The 24,928-nt window shown below is 43.6% G+C and overlaps 1 protein-coding gene across 13 annotated transcripts in view; it reads right to left on the bottom strand.

Moving 5' to 3' along the window:
- The window catches only part of LOC147371230 (uncharacterized), a 155,585-nt gene that overhangs the window by 127,166 nt on the left and 3,491 nt on the right, over positions 1-24,928 (bottom strand). For 3 of the 13 annotated variants that reach the window (XR_015163365.1, XR_015163367.1, XR_015163369.1), the window contains one exon: positions 22,647-23,422. The exons of 4 other annotated variants lie outside the window; for them this stretch is intronic. The gene's annotated coding sequence lies outside the window, so the exon portion shown is untranslated. Of the gene's footprint in view, positions 1-904; positions 990-20,812; positions 20,896-22,646; positions 23,423-24,928 lie in introns of those variants that run through there. 6 more of the 13 variants (XR_015163360.1, XR_015163362.1, XR_015163361.1 and 3 more) reach the window with 5 other exon arrangements.

Raw genomic sequence — 24,928 nt, 5'->3', positions numbered from 1 at the left:
GCTATAAATCCTAAGGGTGTTTAAAAAATATATTCTAAATTTTTAAAAGCTCTGTTTCACAAGATATCTTATATATCACATGAAATGAGCCTTTGATATATTCCATGGTGTTAAAAGGATCATATTTAATTCCTCTGGAATTACGATGTCATTTATTATCTTCTTCCATGAGGTTTGACGAAATTGTGGCATATATTAACTGCTTGACAATTATATGTTGCTGAGTAACTCATTTGGTCTCAAGCTGATGCTCAATTAAACATCTAGGAGGACAAATAATTCCAAAAAAAGGTATTAGTTTCTGCTTTGTGATGTAAATGCTTTGGGAAATTTAAATAATTTTAAGAAAGCAATATAACAATCTGATAAGGTAATTGCCTTATTAATCCTGGAAGGGTCCTCATTTTACTGAAAGTAATACAGAGCCTCACAAACATCTAATGTGAATTTTTAAAAAGCATTCTTCTGCAATAGTAGAATGGGGATAAATACTGATGTCTTATTAATTCTGAAGTTAGTCTGTTTTCTCTCCTTAAGTAATCTAATTATTTCACATTATGAAGCTACTTGAAATTTAGGTTGGCAGTCAGAAGTAGCATAAAAGTGATCTCTAGTTTTATTTTCAGAAGCAATATTTATCTTCAAATGCCTTTCTGTAGCATTTCATCACTCTCTCCAAGTAAAACTGTTTCCTATTTTCATTAAATACTAAATTAAAAAATGGTGACAATATGATTAGTTGACTTATGAAAGATGTTTTAATGCTTAAAAAATTAAATGACAAAATTATATTAAAGTTTGAGAGCATCTGATAGTACAGATACTTCTGAAAGCAAAGCACAATCCACGTTAAAAATATCCCAGTCTTGAGAGTTCAAGATGGCAGTGTTGAAGCTTAACTCACCTCCTCTCACAGATGCAACAAATCTACAATCACGTATGGAATAATTCACGCAGAAAGGGACCTGAAAACTGAATGAACAAAGAGTCTACAACAAAAAGGGGAAAATATAGCATTAAGATGGGTGGAAGAGGCAGAGAGACAGTCTTGCCAAGAAAAATACAGAAGTCCAACTGTAAGCCGCAACGGAGTGGAATCACAAAGGGTTAGATATTCTTTATACTAACCAACAAAAGATTCCAGGAATCGCAACCCATAATCCTGTATGGAAAGGACCAGCCCCCCAAACACCTGAGCCAGAACTGCCTTTGAGTGTTTGTCTCCTGCAGAGGCGTGGGTTAGCAGTGGCCTGCCATGGGGACAGGGGTGCTGGCTGCAGCAGACCTGGGTCACACAGCATTACCCAACATAGAGCCACAAAGCAGATGACCCACAAACTGCAGAACATTTATACTAAAGAAATCTCACACTGTTAAGAAAGCTCTAGGACCCACAACAGATTTCCCAACCTGGGGATCCAGTAAAGGGACTGAGAACTCCCAGAAAATTTGACTTAGGGGGCCAGTGGGATTGACTGCAGAACTTTCACAGGTCTGGGGAAAGAGACTAGGTGAGCACAAACAAAACCTTGTATGTGCCAGGATCCAGGAGAAAGGAGCAGTGTCCCCACAAGGGACTGAGTCAGACTTGCCTGTAAGTATCCACAAGTCTCCAGTGGAGGCATGGGTCAACAGTTCGGCCTCAGGCCAAACAAGAGGAAGGGAACACAGACCCACCCATCAATAAAAAATTGGGTTAAAGATTTACTGATCATGGCTCCCCCATCAGAATAAGACCCAGTTTTCCCCACAGTCAGTGTCTTCCATCAGGAAGCTTCCAGAAGCCTCTTATCCTTATTCATCAGAGGGCAGACAGAATGAAAACCAAAATCACAGAAAACTAACCAATCGGATCACATGGACCACAGCCTTGTCTAACTCAATGAAACTATGAGCCATGCCATTTAGGGCCACCCAAGATGGACGGGTCATAGTGGAGAATTCTTACAAAACATGGTCCACTGGAGAAAGGAAAAGCAAGCCACTTCAGTATTCTTCCCTTGAGAACCCCACGCACAGCATAAAAAGGCAAAACTATATGATACTGAAATATGAACTCTCCAGGCTGGGGTGCCCAATATGCTACTGGATAAGAATGGAGAAATAATTCCAGAAACAATGAAGAGACGAGGTCAAAGTGAAAACAACACCCATCTGTGTATGTGACTGGTGATGGAAGTAAAGTCCAAAACTGAAAAGAACAAAATGCATAGGAACCTGGAATGAATTGCATAGGAACCTAGTCCGTGAATCAAGGTAAATTGGAAGTGGTCAAGCAGGAGATGGCAAGAGCAAATATCAACATTTTAAGAATCAGTGAACTAAAATGGACTGAAATTCAGTTCAGTTCAGTTGCTCAGGGGTGTCCAACTCTTTGTGATCCATGGACTGCAGCATGCCAGACCTCCCTGTCCATCATCAACTCCAGGAGTCTACTTGAACTCTTGTCCATTGTGTCGGTGATGCCGTCCATCCATCTCATCCTCTGTCATCCCCTTTTCCTGCCTTCAATATTTCCCAGCATCAAGGTCTTTTCAGATGAGTCAACTCTTTGCATCAGGTGGCCAAAGTATTGGAGTTTCAGCTTCAACATCAGTCCTTCCAATGAATGCTTAGGACTGATCTCCTTTAGGATGGACTGGTTGGACCTCCTTGTATTCCAAGAGACTCTCAAAGTCTTCTCCAACACCACAGTTCAAAAGCATCAATTCTTTGGCACTCAGATTTCCTTATAGAGCAACTCTCACATCCATACATGACCACTGGAAAAACCATAGCCTTGACTAAACGGACCTTTGTTGACAGAGTAATGTCTCTGCTTTTTAATATGCTGTCTAGGTTGGTCATAACTTTTCTTCCAAGGAGCAAGTGTTTTTTTTTTTTTTTTAATTTCATGGCTGCACTCACCATCTGCAGTGATTTTGGATCCCCCCCAAATAAAGTCTATCACTGCTTCCACTGTTTCCCCATCTATTTGCCATGAAGTGGTGGGACCAGATGCCATGATCATAGTTTTCTGAATGTTGAGGTTTAAGCCAACTTTTCCATTCTCCTCTTTCACTTTCATCAAGAGGCTCTTTAGTTCTTTTTCTCTTTCTGCCATGAGTGTGGTGTTGTATGCATATCTGAGGTTATCAATTTTTCCTGGGAATCTTGGTTCCAGCTTGTGCTTCATTCAGTCCAGCATTTTTCATGATGTACTCTGCATAATTCAGATGAACATTTTATCTAGTACTGTGGGCAAGAATCCCTCAGAAGAAATGGAGTAACACACACAGTCAACAAAAGAGTCTGAAATGCAGTACTTGGGTGCAACCTCAAAAATGAGCAAATGATTTCTGTTCATTTCTGAGGCAAATAATTCAATATCATAATAATCCAAGTCTATGCCCCAAACAATAATCCCGAAGAACTGAAGTTGAACAGTTCTATGATGACCTACAAGACCTCTTAGAACTAACACCAAAAGAAGATGTCCTTTTCATGATAGAGGGCTAGAATTCAAATGTAGGAAGTCAAGAGATACCCAGAGTAACAGGCATGATTGGCCTTGGAATGCAAAATGAAGCAGGTCAAAGGCTAACAGAGTTCTGGCTTGAAAATGCACCAGTCATATAAAACACTCTCTTCCAACAACACAAGAGACGACTCTACACTTGGACATCACCAGATGATCAATACCAAAATCAGTTGATTATATTTTTTGCAGCTGAAGATGGAGCTCTATACGGTCAGCAAAATCAAGACTAGGAGCTGACTGTGACCAATATCATGAACTCCTTATTGAAAAATTCAGACTTAAATTGAAGAAAGTAGGGAAAACCATTAAACTCTTCAGATATGACCTAAATCAAAACCCATACAGTGGAATGACAGATATATTCAAGGGGTTAGATCTGACAGAGTGCCTGAAGAACTATGGACACCACTCAATTTCATTGTACAGAGGAGGCAGTGATCAAGGCCAGCCCAAGAGAAAGAAATGCAAAAAGGCAAAATGGTTGTCTGTGGAGGCCTTAAAAATAGCTGAGAAAAGAAGGGAAGTGAGAGGCAAGGGAGAAAAAGAAAAATATATCCATCAGAATGCAGAGTTGCAAAGAATAGCAAGGAGAGATAAGAAAGCCATCCTCAGTGATTAATGCAAAGAAACAGAGGAAAACAATATTATTGGGAAGACAAGAGATCTCTTCAAGAAAACTAGAGATACCAAGGGAACATTTCATGAAAAGATGGGCACAATAAAGTACAGAAATTGTATGGACCTAACAGAATGAGAAGAGAGTGAGAAAAGGGAACAAGAATACACAGAACTACACCCACACACAAAGCTTAATAACCATGATGCTTTTATCACTCACCTAAAGCCAGACATTCTGGAATCTGAAATCAAGTGGGCCTTAGAAAGAATCACTACAAAGGTAGTGGAGGTGATGGAGTTCCAGCTGAGCTATTTCAAATCCTAAAAGAAGATGCTGTTAAGTGCTGCAATCAAGATGCCAGCAAATTTGGAAAATTTAGCAGTGGCCACAGGCCACAGGAAAAGGCCAGTTTTCATTACAATCCTAAAGAAAGGCAATGACAGAGAATGCTCAAATTACCACACAATTGAACTCATCTTTCATGCTAGCAAAGTAATGCTCAAATTTCTTCAAGTCAGGCTTTAACAGTACATGAATTGTGAGTTTCCAAATGTTCAAGCTGGTTTAGAAAAGACAGAGAAACCAGAAATCAAATTGCCAATATCTGTTGGATCATCAAAAAAGCAAGAGAGTTCCAGAAAAACATCTACTTCTGCTTTAGTGACTATGCCAAAGCCTTTGGGTGGATCACAGCAAACTGTGGAAAATTTTTAAAGAAATGGGTATACCAGACCACCTGACCAGCCTCCTGAGAAATCAGTGCGCAGATCAAGAAGCAACAGTGAGAACTAGACATGGAACAACAGACTGTTTCCAAATCAGGAAAGGAGTATGTCAAGGCTGTATATTGTCACCCTGCTTATTTAACTTACTATAGAATATATCATTCAAAATACTGGGCTGGATGAAGCACAAGCTGGAATCAAGATTGCTGGGAGAAATCTCAATAACCTCATATATGAAGACGACACCACTCTTATGGCAGAAAGCGAAGAAGAACTATAGAGCGTCTTTATAAAAGTAAAACTGGAGAGTGAAAAAAATGGCTTAAAACTCAACATTTGGGAAAGTAAGATCATAGCATCTGGTCCCCTCACTTCGTGGCAAATAGATGCAGGAAACAATGGAAACTGTGACAGACTTTATTTTGGGGGGCTCCAAAATCACAGCAGATATTGACTGTAGTCATGAAATTAAAGATATTTGCTCCTTGGAAGAAAAGTTTTGACTAACCTAGACATCATATTAAAAAGCAGAGACATTTCTTTGCCAACAAAGGTCCATCTAGTCAAAGCTATGGTTTTTCCAGTAGTCATGTATGGATGTGAGAGTTGGACTATAATGAAAACTGTGCATGGAAGAATTGATGCTTTTAAACTGTTGTGTTGGAGAAGACTCTTGAGAGTCCCTTGGACTGCAAGGAGATCCATCCAGTCAATCCTAAAGGATATCAGTCCTGAATATTTATTGGAAGGACTGATGGTGAATCTGATACTCCAATACTTTTGCCACCTGATGAGAAGAGCTGACCCATTGAAAAGACCCTGATACTGAGAAAGATAGAAGGCAGGATAAGAAGGGGATGACAGAGGATGAGATGGTTGTTTGGCATCACCGAGTCTATGGACATGAGTTTGAGTAAGCTGTGGGGGTTGGTGCTGGACAGGGAAGCCTGTCGTGCTGCAGTACATGGAGTCATAAAGAATCGGACACAACTGAATGACTGAACTGAACTGAAGAAGCCTACACAACATGCTACTGAATGACCAACAGATCACAGAAGAATTAAAAAAAAGAAATCAAAATATGCATAGAATCAAATGAAAATATAAACAGGACAACTCAAATGTATGGGATTCAGTAAAAGCAGTGCTAAGAGGATGGTTCATAGGAATATAAGCATATCTCAAGAAGCAAGAGCAAAGAAAAAAGCCTTTACATCTATGTCAACTAGAAAAAGAGAAATGAAGAACCTCAAAGTTAGTAGAAGGAAAGACACCATGAAAATCAGAGTGAAATAAGTGAAAAAGAAACAAAGGGGACTATAGCAAATATCACTAAAACTAAAAGCTGGTTCTTTGAGAAGACAAATAAAATTGACAAACCATTAGCCAGACTCATCAAGAAAAAGAGGGAGGATAATCCAACCAGCAAAATTAGAAATGAAAATGGAGAAATCACAACAGACAGCACAGAAATGCAAAAGATCATAAGAGACTACTATCAGCAGCTATATGCTAATAAAATGGGGAACTTAGAAGAAATGGACGGATTCTTAGAAAAGTAAAACCTTTCAAAACTGAACCAGAAAAACAGTAGAAAATCTTAACAGACCCATCACAAAGATGGAAATAGAAATTGTAATAAAAAATCTTCCAGCAAACAAAAGTCAAGGACCAGATAACTTCATAGGTGAAATCTACCAAAACTTTAGAGAACAGCTAAGATCTATCCTACTCAAACTCTGCCATAAAATTGCAGGGGAAGGTAAACTTCCAAAACCACTCTATGAGGCCACCATCACCCTAATATGAAATCCAGACAAAGATGCCACAATAAAAGAAAACTACAGGCCAATATCACTGATGAACATTGATGCAGAAATCCTCAACAAAATTCTAGCAATAGAGTCCAACAACATATTGAAAAGATCATTCATCATGACCAAGTGGGCTTTGTGCCAGGAATGCAAGAATTCTTCAGTTTTCACAAATCAATCAATGTGATACACCACATTAACAAATTGAAAGGTAAAAACCATAAGATTATCTCAATAGATGCAGAGAAAGCCTTTGAAAAAATTTATCAACCATTAATGATAAAAACTCTCCAGAAAGCAGGCAAAGAAGGAACATACCTCAAAATAATAAAAGTCATATATGATAAATCCACAGCACACATTATCCTCAATGGCAAAAAATTGAAAGCATTTCCTCTAAAGTCAGGATCAAGACAAGGTTGCTCACTCTTACCACTACTATTAAACATAGTTTTGGAATTTTTAGTCACAACAATTAAAGAAGAAGAAGAAATAAAAGGAATCCATATTGGAAAAGAAGAAGTAAAACTCTCACTGTTTGCAGATGACATGAACCTCTATATAGAAAACCTTACACACACCACCAGAAAATTACTAGAGCTAATCAATGAATATGGTAATGTTGCAGGATAAAATTAATACACAGAAATCTCCTGCATTTTTATACACTAGCAATGAGAAAACAGAAAGAGAATTTAAGGAATAATCCTATTCACCACTGCAATGAAAATAAAATACTTAGGAATAAATTTACATAAAGAAGCAAAAAACCTATATATAGAAAACTATAAAACACTGATAAAACAAATCCATGACACAAGCAGTTGGAGAAATATGCTATGTTCATGGATTGGAAGAATCAATTTAGTGAAAATGAATATAGTACCCAAAGCAATCTATAGATTCAATGCAATCTATCAAGCTACCAATGGTATTTTTCACAGAACTAGAACAAATAATTTCGCAATTTGTATGGAAACACAAAAACCCTCGAATAGCCAAAGCAATCTTGAGAAAGAAGAATGGAACTGGAGGAATCAACCTGCCTGACTTCAGGCTATACTACAAAGCTACAATCATCAAGACAGTATTGTCCTGGAACAAAGACAGCAATATTGATAAATGGAACAAAATAGAAACCCCAGAGATAAATCCACACACCAATGGACAACTTATCTTTGACAAAAGAGACAAAAATATATAATGGAGAAAAAACAATCTCTTTAACAAGCGGTGCTGGGAAAACTGGTCAACCACCTGTAAAAGAATGAAACTAGAACATTTTAGAACACCATATACAAAAATAAACTCAAAATGGATTAAAGATCTAAATGTAAGACCAGAAACTATAAAACTCCTAGAGGAAAAAATATGCAAAACACTCTTTGCCATAAATCACAGCAAGATCCTCTATCACTCACCTCCCATAATAATGTAAATAAAAGCAAAAATAAAAAAAATGGAACCTAAATAAACTTAAAAGCTTTTGCACAACAAAGGAAACTGTAAGCAAGGTGAGAAGGCAGCCTTCATAATTGGAGAAAATAATAGCAAATGGAAAAACTTACAAAGAATTAATCTCTAGTTACAAGCAGCTCATGAAACTCAATACCAGAAAAATAAACAACCCAATCAAAAAATGGGCCAAAGAACTAAACAGACATTTCTTCAAAGAAGACATACAGATGGCTAACAAACACATGAAAAGATGCTCAACCTCACTCATTATCAGAGAAGTACAAATGGAAACCACAATGAGGTACCATCTCATGCTGATCAGAATGGCTCTCATCAAAAAGTCTACAAACAATAAATGCTGGAGAAGGTGTGGAGAAAAGGAAACCCTTTACACTGTTGGTAGGAATACAAACTAGTACAGCTACTATGGAGAACAGTGTGAAGATTCCTTCAAAACCTGGAAACAGAACCGCCATAACACCCAGAAATCCCACTGCTGGGCATACATGCCAAGAAAACCAGAATTTTAAAGAGATACATGTACCCCATTGTTCATTACAGCACTGTTTACAATAGCTAGGACATGGAAGCAACCTAGATGTCCATTGGCAGATGAATGGATAAGAAAGCTGTGGTACATATACAGAATGGAATATTACTCAGATACAAAAAGAATGCATTTGAATCAGTTCTAATGAGGTGGATGAAACTAGAACCTATTATACAGAGTGAAGTTAGTCAGAAAGAAAAACACTAATACAGTGTATTAATGCATATATATGGAGTTTAGAAAGATGGCAACAATGATCCTATATGCAAGACAGCAAAAGAGACACAGGGTAAAGAACAGACTTTTGGACTCTGTGGGAGAAGGCGAGGGTGGTATGATTTGGAAGAACAACACTGAAACATGTATATACCATATGTGAAATAGATGACCAGTCCGTGTTTGATGCATGAAACAGAACACTCAAAGCCAGTGCACTGGGACAACCCAGAGGAATGGAATGGGAAGGGAGGTGGGATGCGTGTTCAGGATGGGGGGGCACATGTACACCTGTGACTGATTCATGTCAGTGTATGGCAAAAACCAGCAGTGTCAGGAAGCATTTAACAGGAGGCTTCCTATGTGCTGTTTTAAATCTGTCAGGAATTTTCTGTTCCTTATTAATTCCTGAATATTCAGGAATTAAGAGGAGAGGCAAACCTCCCCTGGAGGCTGAGGAATCTAGGCATTCCCTTCGTTAGTTTTTCAATACGGTGAGAAGTACCCTATTCCTTTTTATGAACCATATGGTAGAAGTGATTATTTACAACCCTCTTCTCTTTCATATTAATGACCTCATGTTTCCTTGATAACTTGTAAGTTTTGATTTTTATCTCTGCTGAAAATAGCTATTCTTGTAAGACAGTATACAGTATAAATACCTATACAATGTTGAATAAAACACCTTTGCTCCATCAGAACTTTGGTCCCCATGTCTTGCTTTATCTCTCTCTCTCTCTCTCTCTCTCTCTGTCTCTCTCTCTTTTTTAGGCTGATCCCCTGGAGCACTGAGGCTCTCTGAGTTCACTTTCCTGCCCGGGCTTCTAAGACCCTCTCAAGAAGGCACTCTGTATCTTCACCCCATCGAGAGGGCGCCTGAGGCCTCCATGAACAGAGTAAGCTCCGTGTCAGGGACTTTATTGGCTTTCTGCCTTAACCAAGGAATATCAGCCTCTTTCTCTCTCCTTTATTTTCTTATCAGTCAACTCCAGACCACCATGTTCCGGTCCATTAAAGGACCTCAACAAGTGGCGCCCAGAACAGGAGCTTGGTACATGTATGCAAATTCAGATGGAGTGACTCCAGGGCCTATTGTGGCCAGTAAGTACTAAGACATTGGTAAAATGGCTGGAAAGCCCCATCACTTTTCTACTTTAGTTCATCACTTATTTAAAGTTCAGGGACTTGAACAGGCCAAATTTGCCTGTTACCCTAGGTGTTTCTTGACTTCCTACTTTTGCATTCCAGTCCCCTATAATGAAAAGGACATCTTTTTGGGGTGTTCTAAAAAGAGACCTACAAGACCTTTTTAGAACTAACACCCCCAAAAGATGTCCTTTTCATTATAGGGGACTGGAATGCAAAAGTAGGAAGTCAAGAAACACCTAGGGTAACAGGCAAATTTGGCCTTGGAATATGGAATGAAGCATGGCAAAGGCTAATAGAATTTTGCCAAGAGAATGCACTGGTCATAGCAAACACCCTCTTCCAACAAACAAGAGAAGACTCTACACATGGACATCACCAGATGGTCAACACCAAAATCATATTGATTATATTCTTCGCAGCCAAAGATGGAGAAGCACTATACAGTCAGCAAAAACAAGGCCGGGAGCTGACTGTGGCTCAGATCATAAACTCTTTATTGCCAAATTCAGACCTAAATTGAAGAAAGTAGGGAAAACCACTAGACCATTCGGGTATGACCTAATTCAAATCCTTTATGATTATACAGTGGAAGTGAGTAATAGATTTAAGGGACTAGATCTGATAGATAGAGTGCCTGATGAACTATGGAATGAGGTTCGTGACATTGTACAGGAGACAGGGGTCAAGACCATTCCCATGGAAAAGAAATGCAAAAAAGCAAAATGGTTGTCTGGCGAGGCCTTACAAATAGCTGTGAAAAGAAGAGAAGTGAAAAGCAAAGGAGAAAAGGAAAGATATAAGCATCCGAATGCAGAGTTCCAAAGAATAGCAAGAAGAGATAAGAAAGTCTTCCTCAGTGATCAGTGCAAAGAAATAGAGGAAAACAACAGAATGAGAAAGACTAGATATCTCTTCAAGAAAATTAGAGATACCAAGGGAACATTTCATGCAAAGATGGGCTTGATAAAGGTCAGAAATGGTGTGGATCTAACAGAAGCAGAAGATATTAAGAAGAGGTGGCAAGAATACACAGAAGAACTGTACAAAAAATACCTTCATGACCAAGATAATCACGATGGTGTGATCACTCACCTAGAGCCAGACATCCTGAAATGTGAAGTCAAGTGGGCCTTAGAAAGCATCACTACAAACAAAGCTAGTGGAGGTGATGGAATTCCAGTTGACCTATTTAAATCCTGAAAGATGATGCTGTAAAAGTACTGCAGTCAATATGCCAGCAAATTTGGAAAACTCAGCAGTGGCCACAGGACAGGAAAAGGTCAGGTTTTATTCCAATCCCAAAGAAAGGCAATGCCAAAGAATGTTCAAACTACCACAAAATTGCACTCATCTCATATGCTAGGAAAGTAATGCTCAAAATTCTCCAAGCCAGGCTTCAGCAATACGTGAACTGTGGACTTTCAGATGTTCAAGCTGGTTTTAGAAAAAGCAGAAGAACCAGAGATAAAATTGCCAAAATCCACTGGATCATCGAAAGAACAAAAGAGTTCCAGAAAAACATCTATTTCTGCTTTATTGACTATGTCAAAGCCGTTGACTGTGTGGATCACAATAAACTGTGGACAATTCTTCAAGAGATGGGAATACCAGACCACCTGACTTGCCTCCTGAGAAACCTGTATGCAGGTCAGGAAGCAACCGTTAGAACTGGACATGGAACAACAGACTGGTTCTAAATAGGAAAAGGAGTACGTCAAGGCTGTATATTGTCACCCTGCTTATTTAACTTATATGCAGAGTACATCATGAGAAATGCTGGGCTGGAGGAAGCACAGGCTGGAATCAAGATTGCTGGGAGAAATATCAATAACCACAGATATGCAGATGACACCACCCTTATGGCAAAAAGTGAAGAGGAACTAAAAAGCCTCTTGATGAAGGTAAAAGTGGAGAATGAAAAAGTTGGCTTAAAGCTCAACATTCAGAAAACGAAGATCATGGCATCTGGTCCCATCACTTCATGGGAAATAGATGGGGAAACAGTGGAAACTGTGTCAGACTTTATGTTTTGGGGCTCCAAAATCACTGCAGGTGGTGAGTGCAGCCATGAGATTAAAAGATGCTTACTCCTTGGAAGAAAAGTTGTGACCAATCTATGTAGCGTATTGAAAAGCAGAGACATTATTTTGCCAACAAAGGTCCATCTAGTCAAGGCTATGATTTTACCAGTGGTCATGTATGGATGCGAGAGTTGGACTGTGAAGAAAGCTGAGCGCCAAAGAATTCATGCTTTTGAACTGTGGTGTTGGAGAAGACTCTTGAGAGTCCCTTGGACTGCAAGGAGATCCAACCAGTCCATTCTGAAGGAGATCAGCCCTGGGTGTTCTTTGGAAGGCATGATGCTAAAGCTGAAACTCCAATATTTTGGCCACCTCATGCAAAGAGTTGACTCATTGGAAAAGACTCTGATGCTGGGAGGGATTGGGGGCAGGAAGAAAAGGGGACGACAGAGGTTGAGATGGCTGTGTGGCATCACCGACTTGATGGTTGTGAGTTTGAGTGAACTCCAGGAGATGGTAATGGACAGGGAGGCCTGGCATGCTGAGATTCATGGCTTCACAAAGAATCGGACATGACTGAGCAACTGAACTGAACTGAAGGAACTTATAGATACACAACTAGAATTAAAACATATTGAGGAATCTTTTTCTCCTTGGAACTCTCCTACTTTTGTTATATATATTAAAAAAATCTAGCAAATGGCGTCTCCTAACAAACCTTAGAAAAGTTAATGCATCTATGAAACCTATGGGTACATTACAACCAGGAATCCCACCACCTACTACTATTTCTCAAAATTGGCATAGTAGTATTATTGATTTACAAGATTGCTTGTTTAATGTACCTTTACACCCTTTAGACCGAAAGAGATTCACTTTCTCTCTACCTGATCCTAATCACACTGGACCTCATAAATGGTACCAATAGACTTTACTGCCACAAGAGATGACGAATTCTCCCACCATGTGTCAATACTATGTAGCCAAAGCCCTTGAGCCTGTGAAAAAGACAATTTCCTAACTTGTTATTCACTGTATGGATGATATATTGTTTTTGGCTCCATCTATCTTAGAAACTCAACACATGTTTGATATAGCTCAACTAAGATGGCAAGAATACACAGAAGAACTGTACAAAAAAGATCTTCATGACCCAGATAATCACGATGGTGTGATCACTGACCTAGAGCCAGACATCCTGGAATGTGAAGTCAAGTGGGCCTTAGAAAGCATCACTACGAACAAAGCTAGTGGAGGTGATGGAATTCCAGTTGAGCTATTCCAAATCCTGAAAGATGATGCTGTGAAAGTGCTACACTCAATATGCCAGCAAATTTGGAAAACTCAGCAGTGGCCACAGGACTAGAAAAGGTCAGTTTTCATTCCAATCCCAAAGAAAGGCAATGCCAAAAATGCTCAAACTACCGCACAATTGCACTCATCACACACGCTAGTAAAGTAATGCTCAAAATTCTCCAAGCCAGGCTTCAGCAATACGTGAACCATGAACTTCCTGATGTTCAAGCTGGTTTTAGAAAAGGCACAGGAACCAGAGATCAAATTGCTAACATCCGCTGGATCATGGAAAAAGCAAGAGAGTTCCAGAAAAACATCTATTTCTGCTTTATTGACTATGCCAAAGCCTTTGACTGTGTGGATCACAATAAACTGTGGACAATTCTTCAAGAGATGGGAATACCAGACCACCTGATCTGCCCCTTGAGAAATTTGTATGCAGGTCAGGAAGCAACAGTTAGAACTGGACATGGAACAACAGACTGGTTCTAAATAGGAAAAGGAGTTCATCAAGGCTGTATATTGTCACCCTGCTTATTTAACTTATATGCAGAGTACATCATGAGAAATGCTGGACTGGAAGAAACACAAGCTGGAATCAAGATTGCTGGGAGAAATATCAATAACCTCAGATATGCAGATGACACCACCCTTATGGCAGAAAGTGAAGAGGAACTAAAAAGCCTCTTGATGAAAGTGAAAGTGGAGAGTTAAAAAGTTGGCTTAAAGCTCAACATTCAGAAAACGAAGATCATGGCATCTGGTCCCATCACTTCATGGGAAATAGATGGGGAAACAGTGGAAACAGTGTCAGACTTTATTTTTCTGGGCTCCAAAATCACTAAAGATGGTGACTGCAGCCATGAAATTAAAAGACGCTTACTCCTTGGAAGGAAAGTTATGGCCAACCTAGATAGCATATTCAAAAGCAGAGACATTACTTTGCCAACAAAGGTTCATCTAGTCAAGGCTATGGTTTTTCCTGTGGTCATGTATGGATGTGAGAATTGGACTGTGAAGAAGGCTGAGCACCGAAGAATTGATGCTTTTGAACTGTGGTGTTGGAGAAGACTCTTGAGAGTCCCTTGGACTGCAAGGAGATCCAACCAGTCCATTCTGAAGATCAGCCCTAGGATTTCTTTGGAAGGAATGATGCTGAAGCTGAAACTCCAATACTTTGGCCACCTCATGCGAAGAGTTGACTCATTGGAAAATACTCTGATGCTGGGAGGGATTGGGGGAAGGAGGAGAAGGGGACGATAGAGGATGAGATGGCTGGATGGCATCACTGACTCGATGGACGTGAGTCTGAGTGAACTCCGGGAGTTGGTGATGGATAGGGAGGCCTGGCATGCTGTGAGTCATGGGGTCACAAAGAGTCGGACATGACTGAGTGACTGATCTGATCTGATCTGATCTGATGCTTAAAAAACTCTGAATTAATCATTGCCCCTGAAAAAATTCAAACCTCTACACCTTACCATTACTTGGGGTTTGTTGTTAATAGACAGTGTATTACTACCCTCTCTTCATTCTCCCACAAGACTTCTTGCACAACAGAGACACCCAGTAATATGGATCTATACCCGTTTTAAGAAAATAAAGTCACTTACACCCTACCTTGATTTAATTGTTCTAATCATTATCAATAAAAAAGGACTAGAACTCTAATTGGCTTTGAAATTATTAGTAATTGCTCTACTTGTAGACCTCTACCCATCACACAAGGTATTAATCCTCACGTTTTACAGCCTAATGAACTATGACAAATGGATGTAACTCATTGCCCTGAACTTTGTCCATTTTTTTCCCTACATGTCTGTATAGACACAAATTCCTCTTTTATCTGGGCCACACCTCTTCATGGTAAAGTTACACAACATGTTATATGCTGCCTATATTTCTAGACACTGTAAATAATTTTTACAATATTTTTCTATTAAACATATCACAGGTATTATAGGGATGTTGAAGCTGAAACTACAATACTGTGGCCACCTGATGTGAAGAGCTGACTCATTTGAAAAGATTCTGATGTTGGGAAAGATTGAGCACAGGAGGATAAGGGGATGGCAGAGTATGAGATAATTGGATGGCATCACCAACTCAATGGACATGTGTTTGGGACTCCGGAGTTGGTGATGAACAGGGAGGCCTGGTGTGCTGCCGTTCATTGGGTTGCAGAGTCCGACACAACTGAGTGACTGAACTGAACCGAACTGAGCATGCCCATTAATGGCCTCACGTGTCCTTGCACACCCTCATTTGCCCTCAAATGCTCTTGCACACACTTACACACTCTTGAACATCCACAAACACTCCCAAGCCCTCACACAACCATGCATGCCCTCACACACCCTTGCAGGCCCTACTACACTCTCACCCATGCTCATACATTCTCACACATCCTGGCATGCACTCACATGACCTCAAATGGCCTCACAAGCCCGCACACACTCTCTCCCGTATGCCCTTGCACATCCTTGCATGCCCTCTCAAGTGCTCACACACCCTCACACACTCTCAAACATCCTTGCACACTTTCACACACCCTCACGTGACCTCATGCACCCTTGCACACCCTGCCATGCCCTCACATGCACTTGAGCACCTGAGCATGCCCTCGCTTCCCCTCACATGTCCTTACACCTTCTTGCATACACTTGCATGCCCTCATGTGCTCTCACATTCCCTCACACACCCTCGCACACCCTCACATGACCTCACATGCTCTTGAGTGTCATCACACACCCTGCCATGCCCTCACATCCACTCACACCCCTTAGCACACTCTTGCATGTCCTCGCATCCCCTTGCACATCCTTGCACCCTCTCAAACATGTTCACATATCCTCACATGCTCTCATATGGCCTCACACTCCCTTGCACATTTTTCACATGCACTTGCATGCCATCACACAGCCTTGCACACCTGTGCACATCTTCCCATGGCCTCTCATGTCCTTGCTTCCCCTTGCATGTCCTTGCACCCTCTCACACCCACTTGCATGCCCTCATGCACTCTCACATGGCCTTGCACTCCCTCGAATATCCTCACACACTCTCGCAATTCCTTGCACACCCTCACACGCTTTTGCATGCCCTCTCATCTCCTTGCATATACTCACATACTCTCACATCCACTTGCACTGTCTCACATGCCCTCCCAAACTCTCACAGGCCCTCACATGCCCTTGCACACCCTCACACGCCCTTGCACATCCTCACACAGTCTCTCATGACCTCACATGTCCTCTCACACCCTTACATGCCCTCACGGGCCTTCACCTACTCTTGCACACCATCGCATTGTCTCACACACCCTTGCACACTCTCGCTCAATCTCGCACATACTCACATGCTCTCACACGCCCTTGGAAACCCTCACATGCCGTCACATGTCCTTGCAGGCTCTCGCAGGGCCTCACATGCTCTTGCAATCCCTCTATGTCCTTGCACATACTCCCATGCCCTTGCACGTCTTTGTACACTCTCACACGTCCTCACAAATCTCTCACGCCCTTCAGTCCAGTTCAGTCACTCAGTCGTGTCTGACTCTTTGTGACCCCATGAATCACAGCACGTCAAGCCTCCCTGTCCATCACCAACTCCCAGAGTTCACTCAGATTCATGTCCATAGAGTCAGTGATGCCATCCAGCCATCTCATCCTCTGTCATCCGCTTCTCCTCCTGCCCCCAATCCCTCCCAGCATCAGAGTCTTTTCCAATGAGTCAACTCTTTGCATGAGGTGGCCAAAGTATTGGAGTTTCAGCTTCAGCATCATTCCTTCCAAAGAAATCCCAGGGCTAATCTCCTTAAGAATGGACTGGTTGGATCTCCTTGCAGTCCAAGGGACTCTCATGAGTTTTCTCCAACACCACAGTTCACCACGCCTTTACCTGCTTTCATACACCATCTCACAGCCTCATACACCCCCGCATACTCTCACACGTCCTTGCACGCCTTCTCATGCTATTGCATGTCCTCACACATTCTCGCACACTCTCACACATCTGTGCATGCTCTCACATGCCCTCATTGCCCTTGCATGCATTGACATGGCCACACATGCCCTCCCATGTCCTCATATGCTCTCACACGTCCTCACACTCTTTCCCAACCTCGTGCACCCTTGCATATCCTTCTATGTTCTTGCACATCCTCACACATCTTTGAATCACCTTGGCTGCCCTTGAACACCATCACACACTCTCACACATCCTCGCATGCTCTCACACTCCCTCCCACTACCTCACACACTGTTACACTCCTCCCACACCTTTGCAGTCTTACACCTCCTCACTCACCCTTACACTCCCTCACACACTGTTACTTACTCTCACACTTCCTCTCATACCCTTGCACACTCTTATGCTCCATTGAATGCCCTCACACACTCTTACACTTCCTCCCATGTTGTTATAATCCCTGAAACGACCACTAGTTCCAAGTGACTCCAAATCTACTATGCACCTGGGATCTCTCTTAAGCTCCCTGGAACACCCTCTCACACTCTTAGATTCCATCTCACACACTAGCATACTCTTACATTCTCTCACACACCCTCACACACTCTTATAATCCCTTGTAGACCCTCACAAACTCTTACACTCCTTCACATGCTCTTCTCTTCCCTTGCACACCATTCCACACTTTTACACTCTCTCACATGCTACTACACTGCCTTGCACCCTCCTACACTCCTTTGCACACCCACACACACTTACACTCCCTCACTTATCTTCGAATACTGTTATACTTCTTTGCATGCTCTGAGATATCCTCACACACCCTCACCCACCCTTACACTCCATAGCACACCCTTACACTACATCACATGCTGTTATAATCCCTTGCACACCATCACACACTCTTACACTCTCTTGCATACTATTACACTCACTTGCACACTCTCATACAGTCTTGCAGTCCCTTACATGCTCTTAAACACATTCCCACAACCTTGCACACTCTTACACTCCCTATCATGCTCTTATACTCCCTTGCATAACCTTAAATGCACTTAAACTTCCTTGCAAGGATTTACACTCCCTTGAACACCCTTGCTCACCCTTACACTCCATAGCACACCCTTGCACACTCTTATACTACCTTGCATGCTGTTATAATCCCTTGCACACCATCACACACTCTTACACTCCCTTGATGCTCTTACATTCTGTGGCACAACCTGACAAACTTATACCTCTTCACACACCCTTCCACACTCTTACACTCCCTCTTATGCTCCTATACTCTTCTGCACACCCTTGCACACTTTTATATTCCATTGCAATCCTCACACTCTCTTACACTCCCTCACACATCCTTGAACACTCGTACATGCCCTTACACACCGTTGCACCCTATTACATTCCCTCACATGCTCTGAGTCTCCCTCGCACACCCTCACACACTCTTTCACTCCATCATACACCGTCTCACACTTTTAGTCTCACTCTTACACTCCCCTGCACATTCTTGCACACTCTTACACTCTTGCACACTCTTAAAATCCCTCACATGCCCTCATGCACTCTTATTCTCCCCCATATACTCTTAAATACTCTTATACTCCCTTGAACACTCTTACATTCCCTCTCACACACTCACACACTTTTACACTCCCTCAAAAACATACATCTGTGGTCACCTGTACATTGTCTCAGGGTTAACCATTCTCAGACCATATACATTTTGTCACAAATTCACAGTCTCCATGATTACCCCACCTACCAGACTGTGTCACATTTCCAGTTTCCAGGGTAATCCCCACATCCAGACCTTACATGTTGTGTCACTTGTCCACAGTCTCCGAGGTAAACCCCTCCCAGATCCTACACCTGCAGTCACATGTCCACAGTCTCCACGGTGACCTCACATCACCTACCGTGTACCTGGGGTCATGGTGACCCTCTTTCCACACACTTTACCTGGGCTCACATGTCCATAGTCACTAGGATGACCCCCTTTCCAAACACTGTACCTGGGGTCACACATACTAAGTCTCCAAGGTGACCTGCTCTCCCAGACCCTGCCTATTTATTTTCTATTTGCTAAACTCTCACCCCTTAACAGTCCTTAATAGTGGTGGTTTAGTCACTAAGTCGTGTCTGACTCTTGTGACCCCATGGACTGTAGCCAGTGAGGTTCCTCTATCCATGGGATTCTCCAGGCAAGAATACTGGAGTGGGTTGCCATTTCCTTCTCCAGGAAATCTTCTCAGCCCAGGAATCAAACCCAGGTCTCCTGCATTGCAGGTAGATTCTTTACTGACTGAGCTATGGTGAAAGCTTTTGAGCTATGAGGGAATGCCCAGACCCTGTGCCTAGGGTCGCACTTCAACAATATCCAGGGTGTCCCTCCTGCCCATAACCTGCACCTGGTGACATATGCCCAGTCAACAGGGTGACCCCTCTCCCAAATCTTGTACTTGGGGTCACATGTCCACAGTCTAAGGTGACACTCTCCCAGAAACTGTACCTGGGGTCACATGTCCTGTCTCCAGGGTGACCCCCTTCCAAGACCCTGCACCTGGGGTCACGTGTCCACAGTCTCCACAGTGACCCAGTTCCCAAACAATGTACCTGGGATCCTATGTCCACAATATCCAGGGTGACTCTGGACTGGGGTCACATGTCTGCAGTCTAGAGTGTGACCCCAGTCATGTACACCCTATGTGTGGAGTCACACATCCACAATCTCCAAGGTGACACCCTCCCAGACCATGCACCTGGAATCACACATCCGGTCTTCAGAGTTAGCCCTCTCCCCAGACCCTACAATTTCAGTCAAACGTCCACATTACCCATGATGATCCCACTTCCCAGACGCTGTACCTGGGGCCACATGTCCGCAGTCTCCAGGGTGACCCTGCCTCCAAGTCCCAATACCTGGGGTCATACATCCACAGTGTTCATGGTGACCTCCTCCCAGACCCTGCACCAAGGGAAAGACATCCACAGTCTCTACAGAGGCCCCTCTTCCAGACCCTACACTTGGGATCAGATGTCCATAGTCCATAGGATGACCCCATCACTCAGACCCTGTACCTGCTGTCACATGTCCACAGTCCCCAGGGTGAAAGCACCCCCAGACCCTGTACCTGAAGTCAAAGGTGCACCATCTCCAAGGTGACAAACATCCCAGACACTGAAACTGGGTCACACATGCACGGTCTCAAGGGTGACCGCAGCCCACATCCAAGCACCTGGTGTACATGTCCACAGTCTCCATGCTGACACCCCTCTTCAGATACTATACCAGGTGTCACATGGCCACAGTCTCCCTGGTGAACACGTTTGCAGACCCTGTACATGGGATCACATGTCCACATTCTGCAGGGTGAATGTCCTCCAAGACCCTGAACCTGAGGTCACATATCCACAGTTTCCAAAGTGAACCCATCTCAAGACCCTGCACCTGGAGTCGCATGTCCAGTCTCAAGGGTGACCTCACCTCCCAGATCCTTGTCCTGGGTTCACACATCCACAGGCTCCATGTTGACTGCTTTTAAGTACCTGTACCTGGGGTCACATGTCAAAATTCTTGTTGACACCGGTCACACCCCACACTTGGGTTCACATGTCTATGGTGAATCCAGGGTGACTACACCTTACCAGGTTCACAAGTCTATATTCATCTGGGTGACACCCTCCCAGAGCCTGTATGTGTGGTCACACATCCAGTCTCCTTGGTGCGACCCCTCCCCAGACCTGGGACCTTGGGTCACATGTCCAATGGCCTCAGGGTAACCCCACTTCCCAGAACCTGTACCTGGGGTTGCATGTCTAGAGTCTAAAGCGTGACCCACCTCCCAGACCCTGCACCTGGGGTCACACATAAACAGTCTCCAGGATGAGACCACCTCCAGACTATGTACCTGGTGTCACATGACCACAGTGCCCAGTGTGACGTCTCCTCCCAGACCCTGCACCTAAGGTCCCATGTCCACAAGATCCAGGGTGATCCCCCTCCCACACCCTGGACCAGGGACACATTTCTACAGTCTGAAGTGTGACTCCACCTCCTAGAAACTGCACATGGGGTCACACATAAACAGTCTCCAGGGTAACCACCACTTGATCCTGTACCTGGGGTCAAATTTCTGTAGTATCCAGGGTGAATCCCTCCCAGACCACATACAAGGGATCACATATCCACAGTCTCTAGTATGAGCCAACATCCAGACTCTGTACCTGAGGTCTCATGACCACAATGTCCTTTGACACCACCTCCCAGTCCCTGCACTTAGGGTAACATGTCCAGAGTCTCCAGGGTAACCCCCTCCCAGACCATTCACCTGATGTAACATGTCCACAATCCCCAGAGTGACCCCACGTCCCAGATCCTGCATCTGGGATCACACATCCACAGTATCCAGGGAGAGCGCCCTCCCCAGACCCTACATTTTGGGTCACACATTCATAGTCCTCAGGGTGACCCCACCACCCAGACCCAGTAACCAGAAACACTTGCACACAATCTGCTCAGTAACCCCACCTCCCAGACCCTATGTCTGGAATTTCATGTCCATAGTCTCCATGATGAACTCCTCTCAGATCATGCACCTGGGATCACACACCAACAGTTTCCAGGGTGACCCCTTTCTCCCCTGCATCAGGGATTATATGACCACAGTCCCTACGTTCACACCCCACATCAGATCCTTTACCTTGTGTCACATGGCCACAGTTTCCCTGATGAACCCCTTCATAGACCCTATTCATAGGGTCACATGTTCATAGCCTCCAGGGTGAACACTCTCCCAGACCCTGCACCAGGGTTCACATGCCCACAGTCTCCATGGTGACCCCACATCCCAGACACTTCACCTGGCTTTACACATCCACAGGCTCCAGGGTCAGCCTCTACCCCAGGCACTGCATTTTGGGTCACCCATCCACTTTCTCCAGGGAGAAATCCCCTCACAGAACCTGCACCTGGGGTCACATGTCCACAGTCTCCACAGAGAGCCCTCTCTCCAGACTCTGCACATGGTGTTAGATGACCACAGTCCAGGGTGACCCTTATTCCCAGACCTTTCACCTGAGGTCACACATCCACAGGCTAAAGGGTCACCCCTTTGAAATACAAGCACCTGGGGTCAAATGTCCACAGTCTCCTTGGTGACACCTCGCCCAGACCCTACACCTGGGGTCACATGTCCACATTATCCATGTGGACATTATATAACATTTATAACATTATATATATATAACATATATAACAGTTATAACATTATAACTCTATACAGTTTTTTCAGAAAACATTAAAAGATAAATTTTGCCGACAAAAACTAAGAATTTAAAGGGGAATAACTAAAAATTCTCTATGTCAAGGGAAACATTTACTAAGGAAGTGACTCAAGTAATAATAATCTACACATAGGTAAACTGCAATTTGATTAAGTTTAAGGTAAGTATGCTATAGAAATCATCACGAATGCTGTGTGCTTAATCAATAATTCAACAGCAGATTCCAAAAGCTAAATTGCAAACACTTTCAAGAACGTCTGCAAGTTTAAGCAACAACCTAGAACAGTCCATTGTTCCTTATTTTTAATGTTCATTTGGCTGCCTGGGGTCTTGGTTGCAGCACGCAGGATCTTCGTTGACATCATTTGGGATCCTTAGTTGTAGCACATGGGGCTCAGTAGTTGTGGGGCACAGGCTCAGTTGCTCCGTGGCATGTGGAATCTTTCAGACCAGAGTTCAAACCTGTGTCCCCTTTTATTTATAGGTTTTTCGTCTTTTTCATAAGGCTTCACAAACCACTTGCCAATAGGTACAAAGTTCCGGTTCATTAAACACCGTTCCAACAGATTGTGAACTGCTTTGAAAAGCAAAGTTCGGCATTCATAGGAAAGTCCATTCTCCCACACTCCATCTTCCTCTTCTGATAAGTCATGGTGAATAAGGTCAGCAAAACTGGGGTCTTCACCCCACCAAAATATCCACAATTCTCTTCTTCCAGGTCTCTGATCACGCCGCCAAACACCAAGTACATCTGCCTTAAGGCAGCGACTAAAACTGCTCAAAATGGGGTCTTCCTCTGTCACCGGAAACAGAATAGGGGCAGAAGTTGGGCCTTGCCATACATATCTCTTCCATTTAATTCCCGTCAAGTCAGCCAGGCAGAAGAGGTGACCCCACCTCACCAGAATTTTTATCTCTGGTCACATGTACATAGTCTCCATGGTGACCACCACTCCTAGACTTTGAACCTCTGGTCACATTTCCAGTCTCCAGCGTAACACTCCCCCCTCCCCCCGACCCATATCTGTGGATACAGTCCACAGACTTCAGGATGACACTACCACGTTAGTCCGAGCACCTGGGATGACACGGTCAGTTTCCATTATGAGCTCCCTTCCCAGACCATATACTGGTGTTACATGTCTACAGTTTCCAGGGTGACACCACCCCAGATCCTGTATCTGAGATCACATGTCTTCAGTCCTAAGGGTGGCCTTTCCCAGGCACTGTATTTGGGGTCACATATCTAGTCTCTACCGTGTGCATTCTCTCAGACCCAGTACCTGGTGACACATGTCCATAGTCTCTGGGGTGCTGTCATTTCCCAGATCTTGTACCTGGGTCACATGTCCACAGTCTCCAGTGTGACCGCCCTCCCAGACCCTGTACCTGGGGTCAAATATCTGCAGTTTCCAGGCTGACACCCTCCCTGACCCTGTACCTGGGAACACACCTCCATGTTTCCCAGGGTGAGCCCCCTCCATGACCCAGAACCTGGGGTCACAGGTCCAGAGCCCCCAGGGTGACCCCTCCTCCCAGGCCTTGTTCCTGGTGTCACTTGTCCACACTCACCAGTGTAATTCCCGCCCCCCCCGCCAGACCATGCACCTGTGGTCACACGTCCAGTCTCAAAGGTGACCCGTCTCACACACCTTGCACCTGGAGTCACACATGAATAGTCTCCAGGGTGACACCCTTCCCAGACACTGTACCTGGGGTCACATATCCAAAGTCTCCTACGTGACCCCATCCAGACCCTGCACCTTGGTTCACAGGTCCACAGTATCCAGTTTGACACCTCTCCCAGACCCTGTACCTGGAGTCATATGTCCACAGTCTCCATTGTGACACCCCCCTGCCAGACCCTGGACCTGGTGTCCACATGTCTGCAGTCTCCAGGGTGACAATCTCCCCCAGATTGTATACTTGGGGTCACATGTCCACATTTTGAAGGGTGACCCAACCTCACTGACGCTGGTCTGAAGTATCAGGACCACAGTCTTGAGGTGATCTAACCTTACAGACCTTGCCTCTGGGTTCTCATAACCACAGTCTCCAGGGTAAACCCCTCCCAGAACCTGCACCTGAGGTAACATATTCACAGTCTCCAGGGTGACCCCATCTCACTGACCATATATCTGGGGTCATATGTCCACAATCTCTTGGGTGAGACCCTCCCCATAACCTGCACTTTAGGTCGCACATCCAGAGTCTCGAGGCTTACCCCACCCCCCTGACCCTGCACCTGGGGTCACATTTCACAGTCTCTAGGGTGACACATCTCCACAGACCCTGTACCTGG

The sequence above is a fragment of the Bos grunniens genome, chromosome 5 (assembly GCF_055505025.1).
Source record: "Bos grunniens cultivar Pamir isolate PY7600 chromosome 5, Bosgru_T2T1.0, whole genome shotgun sequence".
Taxonomy (NCBI): Eukaryota; Metazoa; Chordata; class Mammalia; order Artiodactyla; family Bovidae; genus Bos; species Bos grunniens.
This window is presented reverse-complemented; position numbering and strand designations above follow the sequence as displayed.